Source organism: Choloepus didactylus, chromosome 1, assembly GCF_015220235.1.
Source record: "Choloepus didactylus isolate mChoDid1 chromosome 1, mChoDid1.pri, whole genome shotgun sequence".
Lineage (NCBI taxonomy): Eukaryota > Metazoa > Chordata > Mammalia > Pilosa > Megalonychidae > Choloepus > Choloepus didactylus.
In genome coordinates, this window is record NC_051307.1 from 200,663,147 (window position 1) to 200,668,811 (window position 5,665).

The following is a 5,665-nucleotide window of genomic DNA, read 5'->3' on the forward strand; positions in this document are numbered from 1 at the left end:
AGGGAAAGGTGTTTCCCATGGAGGGAACAGCGGGTTCAGGGACACAGAGCTGTGAACGGGCAAACACTAGAGTCGTGCTGAGAAGCCGGCCGGACTGGAGGATGAATGACGGGGAAGCAGGAAGCCAGGCAGGAAAGGCCAGCAGGGCTAAACAGAACACGAGACCTTGCTGTGACCTTCAGACAGAACATGAACTGCTTGGGAGGCTGACAAATTTGAGATGGAACTTCGCATCTGTGGTCTATGGAGGACCAGCTGTGCGTAGCAGCTTTACACATGTTTGCTCTACGTCAGGCAAGGGGTGCATTTTACAGATGGGAAAGCAGAGGTGTGGTCGGTGGTGGTCCTTCCGAAGTGACAGCCCCATGGTAGCTGGGAGCTGGCGGGGAAGGACCTGGGCACAGCCACATCAGCCCCTTGTGATGAGGATGCCCTTATAGGGAAAGGAGCAAGTTGTAGTCTGTTAAAATAAGACCCAAATAGCTAGAAGTAAGTACCTGAACCTGTCAAACTCCAACCCAGTAGCCTCGACTCTTGAAGACGAGTGCGTAACAGTGTAGCTTACAAGGTGTGACAGTGTGATCGTGAAAGCCTTGTGGATCGCACTCCCTTTATCCAGTGTTTGGATGGATGAGTAGAAGAATGGGGACAAAAACTAAATGAAAAATAGGGTGGGGGGTCATGATTTGGGTGTTCTTTTTTTATTTTTATTTTTTATTCTTTTTCTGATTCTTTCTGGTGTAAGGAAAATGTTCAAAAATTGATCGAAGTGATGAATGCTCAATTGTATGATGGTACTGTGAACAGTTGATTGTATACCATGGATGATTGCATGGTATGGGAGTATATCTCAATAAAACTGAATTTAAAAATAAATAAATAAATAAAATAACATCCAAAACCTGGCTCTCCTCTCTGGGCTACAGAGGCACCACCCAATATCACAACACAAAACTCCTTCTATAAACACCTGTCAGTGAACCTGTTTCCCCACCCCCCACCTCAGACTGAGACTCTTTGATAGCAGGGCCCCTATGCCTGGTACATGGTAGAGGCTCAGTAAATAGCTGTTGGAGGGAATTATTTTTTTATTTGAGTCTTTAAAAAAAATTCTTTTTTTGTTTTAGTAACATATATACAACCTAAAATTGCCACTTTTAAGAAAATTCAGTAGCGTTAATTACATTCACAGCGTGGAGTTTTCTGTTAATTCTTTTGGCTTTGGCCAACAACTTCAAGAAGTATCCTCCCAGTCTGTCTCTGGTTCACCAAGTTCATGCAGAAAAGGAAAGGGCTCCGTCCACTTGCATTGTGGATGCTCAGGGTGACAATGCTCCTCAGAGCCCTTCCAAGTCAGGCGAGTCACTGAGGAAAGACTTCCTGGGTGGAGAGAGGCCCAGATGACTCGAACTAAGGAAGGCAGGAGTCGTGGAGGGGTGGAGTAGGAGGTGGGCTCAGGAATGAGGACAGGTCTGGCGGAGGCCACCAGGGAGGCCGCACAGAGGAAAGAATGTTGGTCCTGGCACTGCCTCTGATCTCTCGGCACCTTGTTTCCTTATCTATGAAATGTGGCTTCTCTTACCTGCCGCAGCAGGCTTCTATGACCAGGTGGTGGGCCATGGGAGAGGGTGGGAGGCAGAAAGCCCAAGGGAGGAGCAAGCTCTTCCTGAGCCCCTGGTAGCACCAGGTCCTCTGTGAGTGGCCACTCCGTGTCTCCTCTGCTATGGTTCAGCAGTGGCTGGTTATTTATGGGTGAGACACAGCCCCTTCATGCCTGTTACACATCTTCAGAATGGGCTCTACTTCATAGGGTCTCATGAGAGCATGGGATGGATGATTTTTGTTATGATCTTGATTTTTTCCTCTTGTTTTAATAGTTATGTGGAGGATAATGGATGCATCAGACCCAGAACCTGCCCTATCCTGTGTGCCAGACTCTTATAAGTACTTACTAGAACTATTCTAAGTACCTTATATGTATTAAGTCACTTAATTCTCAAACCACTCTACTATTACCTGGTTTTGCAGATAATGCATCTCAGGTTTCCAGAGGTTTTCCTTTCATGCATCTGTCCATTCCTTCATGAGCTCAATTGTTTACCAAATACTGTGCTCAAGAGGTGCTCAGCAGTAGCCTGTGCTTTGGACCTAGTGTTCCACGATGGGTCAGTGTACCCAACCCTCCAGAACCAGCCAGATGCCTGGGTGGGCCCTGGAGCTCCCAGACCTGTCGCCGCACCCTGTTTCAGCCCCGCCTAGCCACCTTCCCCAGCTGGGGAGCTTGGCAGCTGCCAAGGCTCATCATTCTTCCCCCTGCATTCTCAGCTGTTTGGGTGCCAGCAAATTCCAGGCAGGTTAGGAGCCACGGCTTCCACCAGCCCTGCTGCCTTCACCCTCAAGGTGCAGGGAAAGAGTGGGGTGTGGGGTGAGGGAGAGACAGGGTGTCTCCCAAGCTCAGGAGAGCTGAGACTGGATTGCAGCTGAATCATGGCATTAACCCGTCGAGAACTGGGGCTCAGGAAAGCAAAATGCCTGTGCGTGTCCAGCTGGATCCAGGAAGACATGGGGTCCAGGGAACATGAATGTCCAGGAGGTATCCTCTGGCCAGGAGCAGGGACAGTTTGTTCTGCTCTTCAACACTTGGGTCAAGTGGCCTCAACCTCTCCTCTTATTCTCAACCATTAGTTTGGAATCCATCCAAAGCTCGGGAAGGGAGGTGAAAGGAGAGGGAAAGCAGGGCTTCCCACCATGAATTGGGAAATTAAATCTCATGGGAATTCAGCAATATGTGAGTCATGCAGAGATGGCTTCTGGGCTCAAGAAGCTGAAGACCAAACTCCAGAACTGATGGCCCCCGAGTAGATGCCAGATCTCTGCTTTTCCCACAGTCCTGCACTTCTTTTTGTTGGAGGAAAGGATTGTTCGATGTGAAGGAGTTTTTAACAAAAAAAGTCGGGGAAAATATAGGTAAAGAATGGTATAAAACCAACGCCCTGGCAGAGGAGCTGAGGTCAACATTGAATTTGAAACATTTAAAATGGTTGCAAAACTGTGTCAGCAATCAGACAATTAAATGCGTTGTTGTGGGTGATGGTGCTGTTGGTAAAACATGCCTCCTGATACCCTACACAACAAACACATTTCCGTCTGAATATGCACCAGCTGTTTTTGACAGCTATGCAGTCATAGTTATGGCTGGTAGAGAGCCATATACTCTCGGACTTTTTGATATTGCAGGACAAGAGGATTATGACATATTACGAATGCCGAGTTATCCGCAATCATATTTCTAGTCTGTTTTTCCATAGTCTCTCCGTCCTCATTTGAAATTGTGAAAGAAATGTGGGTTCCCAAGATAATTCACTACTGTCCAAAGACTCCTTTCTTGCTCATTGGGAAGCAAATGGATCTCAGAGATGACCCCTCTACTATCGAGAAACTTGCCAAGAACAAACAGAAGTTGATCACTCTGGAGACTGCGGAAAAGCTGCCCCGTGACCTGAAGACTGTCAAATATGTGGAGAGTTTAACTCTCACACAGAAAGGCCTAAAGAATGCATCTGATGAAGCAAGATTTGCTGCCCTGAAATCTCCAGAACCGAAGGAGAGCTGCAGGTGTGAGCTGCTGGGAACTTCTCTCCAGAGCCCTTTCTGCACAGCTGGGGTCAGCATCATACTGAAAGCTATGTTTAAATCAAACCAAAGATTAAAAATTAAAATTCATTTTTGTAATAATGACAAATGGCCTGCATCTACCCACATGCTCTTGGGTGAGACAAGGCCCATAGGTATGGCTCTCCTCCTCCCTCCCAATACTAGTTAATTTTGAATGATTGTGTATTGTCAGAAAAGTGATCAGTACTGGTTTTTGTTTTGCTATTTCAAAAATTATTTTTTTGGTTGAAAGCAAGGCATTCTCCCCCTTATGTTGGATCTGACACCCAGGGGTGTAAATACCCCTGGCAACATGAACTATGACTCCCCAGGAGGAATCTGGACCTGGCATCGTGGGATGGAGAACATCTTCTTGACCAAAAGGGGGATGTAAAATGAAATGAAATAAGCTTCAGTGGCTGAGAGATTCCAAAAAGAGCTGAGAGGTCACTCTGGTGGGCACTCTTACGCATAATATAGATAACCCATTTTATGTCCTAATGAATTGGAATAGCTAGCAGTAAATACCTGAAACTATCAAACTACAACCCAGAACCCTTGAATCTTGAAGACAATTGTATAAAAATGTAGTTTATGAGGGCTGACAGTGTGATTGGGAAAGCCATGTGGCTCACATTCCCCTTTGTTCAATGTATGGATGGATGAGTAGAAAAATGGGGGCAAAAAAAAAAAAATTCACCCAGTGATCTTTTTACTTTGTTCTTTTTCACTTTAATTTTTATTCTTATTACTTTTGTATGTGTGGTAATGAAAATGTTCAAAAATTAATTTTGGTGATGGATGCACAACTATATGTTGGTCCTGTGATCAACTGATTGTACGCTTTGTATGACTGTATGGTATGTGAATATATCTCAATAAAATTGAATTATTTAAAAAAAAAGCAAGGCATGTTTGTGATGACTCTGTAACAGACTAATTTGAATTATTGAAGCTGCTCTCTGGTTCCACTCTAGAGAGTAATCTGGGACATCTTGATGTTTTGGTTTTATTTCTTCCCCCCCCCCTTTTTTTTTCAGGGGTAATGGGAGGTGGGGGTTTAGAAAGGTTTGTTTTATTTAGTCTTGTTTTTTAATTCATTAACCAGTGGTGGACAGCCCTTGAGGGAGGAGGATGAGTTGATTCCAAATTCCACTTCCCAGATCTAGTTTAGAAAACATGTTCCTTGCCTGGTGCTCTTAAGAAGGAGTACATTTAATGCCTCAGAAAATAACGTACTCCATTTTGAAAGCTGTGTTTTCTCTCCACCCTTGAGCAGATCCAGTATTTGATGAAACTCATGAAAACGGGCAGAAACTATCTTGCCCATCCTCTGTTCTGGGATGCACTATATATGTGACCGTAACTTCCAAGGGAATTTGTTTGCCATATGCTAATTTTTTTCAAGTTAATTTCCAACTTCTTTTATTGATAAATGAAGAAAAATATTGCACCTTTTGAAATACTGTACACCAAATAACTTAGGTTCATAATTAAATTTTTTTCCATGTCATTGTCCAATATGCTTAGCATAGATGTGCAGCTTAATAGTATATGATATGCTGTTCCTCAGACACAACTGAAGACCTGGTACATAGAGGAAATATGAGGAGTGGGGCTAAAAGACAGATGTCTGCGGAATGAGTCATGTCCTCATTCAAGTGATGGGGGTGAAGGCCGGCTTTATTAAGAAGCTGGGGGTGGGGAGAACATTTAGCAATGTGGGGACCAGTCAGGGGACTCCCTTATTTCTGTTTTGTGAATGAAGAGCCCTACAGCAGTCATTTAAGGCTCTCTAATATAAGAAAAATCATGGGAAGAGTGTTATAAAGACTTCATAAGTGTTAATAAGGATTTTATCAACTTTTTTTCATTGCAATTTCCTTTTTTTTTTTTTTTTTTTTTAATGTTTAGGTAATGTTCTGGTTTGCTAATGCTGCCATCATGCAACATACCAGAAATGGATTGGCTTTTATAAAGGGGGTTTATTTGGTTACAAAGTTACATTCTT

General features: G+C 43.9%; 1 pseudogene; it reads left to right on the plus strand.

The window, feature by feature from the left end:
• The first annotated feature begins 2,578 nt into the window (after positions 1 to 2,578).
• LOC119526731 lies at positions 2,579 to 4,700 on the plus strand (annotated as a pseudogene).
• The last annotated feature ends 965 nt before the right edge of the window (positions 4,701 to 5,665 follow it).